This window comes from Schistocerca americana, chromosome 9 (assembly GCF_021461395.2).
Source record: "Schistocerca americana isolate TAMUIC-IGC-003095 chromosome 9, iqSchAmer2.1, whole genome shotgun sequence".
Classification (NCBI taxonomy): Eukaryota; Metazoa; Arthropoda; class Insecta; order Orthoptera; family Acrididae; genus Schistocerca; species Schistocerca americana.
The window spans coordinates 113,722,554-113,725,534 of NC_060127.1; the positions used below are offsets into that span (position 1 = coordinate 113,722,554).

The 2,981-nt window shown below is 47.1% G+C and overlaps 1 non-coding gene across 1 annotated transcript; it reads left to right on the forward strand.

Annotated features, from left to right (window-relative positions):
- The first annotated feature begins 1,097 nt into the window (after nucleotides 1–1,097).
- On the forward strand, nucleotides 1,098–1,170 carry Trnat-agu. The gene has a single exon. It is a non-coding gene; the product is annotated as a tRNA-Thr (tRNA).
- The last annotated feature ends 1,811 nt before the right edge of the window (nucleotides 1,171–2,981 follow it).

Sequence of the window (2,981 nt, forward strand, 5' to 3'; positions counted from 1 at the left end):
AATAATGCCAGCCACTAGTCGGCCTTGCCCTTTCGAAGGAACTATCTTGGCATTTGCCTGGAGCGATTTAGGAAAATCACGGGAAAGCTAAAGCAGAATGGCCGGACACGAGATTGAACCGTCGTCCTCCCGAATGCGAGTCCAGTGCGCTAGCCAGTGCACCACCTGGCTCGGTTATGGAACTGTGTTGTTACTCTTTCACGGTACCTCCCTGTTTCTCACCACTCCAGCGTTCGTCGTCTTTGTCATAGTGAGCAGCTTCTAGGTATTATTAAGGGATCAAATTGCGTGGACATTTGTTGTCAGAATCTGTACTGAACCTAGTTCTTGGTTAATAAACAGTTGCTATTCCAATATGTGCATGTCAGTCACAACCTTGGTACACCACTTGCTCAAGGAAATAATATAAATATTTGTAATACATAAGGGAATTAAAGACATTAAGGGAATGAAAGACGGCAGTTGCCAGTGGGCATTGATTTATATCATTGGGGCAACTTGAAAATTTCTGTTGGGCTGGGATTCGAACCCAGGCTTCTTGTTTACCCAGTGGATGCACTGACCACTAAGCAATCTGGACACTGTGTTCGCTGCAGCTGTACTGACTACCCTAGTTTGCCGTCAGACTCAAATTCTAGACTTATACCAAACACTCCTGAAATAGTGCCCCTGTCTTTTAGCTTCATTACTCATGACATCTCGCCACTGTCCACCTCTGGTAGCTGAGTGGTCACCACGATGGAATGTCATACCCAACGACCCAGGTTCGATTCCCGGCTGGGTTGGAGATTTTCTCTACTCAAGGAATGGTCGACGTGACGGGAGGCCCTAGCCACACGTCATTTCCATTTATATCTCCCCACTTTCCATAAGAGTTCGAGCTTGGTGAGCATCTGCACCGATTAAGGTGATGACGGGCAATGAGCCCATCAGCGAAAATGACACCAAGCTCGAACTCTTGTGGTAGTCGGCAAGATGTAAAGAGTAATGAGGCTAATGAGCCAGGGCAGTAGATCAGTAGTGCGTGGTGTGTGTTGAGAATTTAGGTGTGTCGTGAGCTGTGCTAGGGTAGTGCATGCAGTTGAGGCGACCACTGTGTCCAGATGGCGTAGTGGTCATCGCATCTGCCTAGTAAGCAGGAGACCTGGGTTGGAATCCCAGTCCAGCACAAATTCTCCTCTAGTACCACTGATATAAATCAATGCCCCCTGCCTTGTGTCCTGATTCATAATAGCTGCAGGATAAAAATCGTGTCTGTTCTTTCGAACATATCTGGAAGAACAGACACCAGGTAAATAATATTTTTTGTTGTCTGATACATTTCTGCAGCTGTGATACACACTGAAAATCTCACGTTACACACCGCTGGGAGGTGTGTGAGGACAGCGGGTGGCCGATAAAAAGGCGTATCCCGTTATTAAAGTGGAGCATAGTGAGGTAACCCACTGTCGATGAGCAGTGGTTAGTCTCACATTCGAGAGGACGACGGTTCAAACCTGTGTCCAGCCGTTATGATTCAGGTTTTCCGCAATTTTCATAAATCGCTGGGGGGGGGGGGGGGGGTTCCTTCGCTTTCCTTCTCCATCCTTACCTAATTGGAGCTAGAGCTCCATCTCTAATGACCTTCTTGTCGACGGGACGTTAGGACACTAATCTCCTCCTCTTCCATTTTTGGAATTTGGAAGGAACGAACAGTGCAATATTCCATGTTGTGTTGGTAGACGTGTGCAGTTTCAACGCACCCCAATGTAACACAGTGGTTTGGTGGCACAATCGCGTTGTTTGCCAACAGTAAAGTCCGAGTGAGGAAGAAGGAAGTGGCAGACCGTTGCTCTGTGAATAACTGGGAATCACAAGAGAAGCGAAGGTCCTGGTTCGCGAAGACCGTCGCGTAACAGTAGATACAATATTGGAAGCAGTGATAATCGATGCAGAATGAGCTGCAAACACGCTACATGACAAAAAAATGGTTCAAATGGCTCTGAGCACTATGGGACTCAACTGCTGTGGTCATCAGTCACCTAGAACTTAGAACTACTTAAACCTAACTAACCTAAGGACAGCACACACATCCATGCCCGAGGCAGGATTCGAACCTGCGACCGCAGCAGTGGCACGGTTCCTGATTGCGCGCCTAGAACCGCGAGACCACCGCAGCCGGCCGCTACATGACATTTTGAACCTGTGGAACGTAGCCGTGCAGTCCGTTCCAAGACTGCTTACATCAATTCTAAAAGCTCAAGAACCGAGGCAGCAGTGGGAACGTTTTAGCTGTCTCAGGCCAATCCATATGAGTCCTTTAGTCGCCTAGTCACTATGGAGGAGTTCTGGGTGCACCACTGTGTCCCCGAGACAAAGAAGCAAAGCGGCCAGTGGAAGCAAGTGGGTTTAGTTCTGCCTTCTGACATAAGAGTGAAGATCAACCATCGTCGTACAAGGTGATGCTGAATCTTTCTTTGCAATGACATAGTGTGGCACGAACATATATACTATACGTGAAAGGTGCTAAACGTCACCACAGTATACTATGTCAGAGGAGCCTGTAATGCGAAACCCTGGATGAAGAGTTCCATTGGAATGTTCTGCCCAACACTCCAGTTGCTTGTTCCGGCTATTAAATTTTGCGTCACCATCCAACCATTTCTTCCGGTATACTACTCTCGCCTCAAATGAATAAAGCATTGCACGGCAGGAATTTCTAGAATGACGATGACCTCATTTTGGAGTGGAATTAGTCCTCAACAGCAAAATTGCTGCTTTCTACAGTCAATGTCTGTGAGAAGTCATCTACCGATGGGAAAACATCCACCGTTGGGAAAAATGTGGCATATTAAAGAGAGCGAATAACTACAGGAGGAGTAGTAGTTCCGTCACTATGTTCCATATTCGATGCCTGGTTTGTTCAAGGCGGTAATTAAAACGTTGCTACCCCTTTTGATACAGTAAGTAGTTTGGAGCTGTGGGGTGCTTAATGACGCACT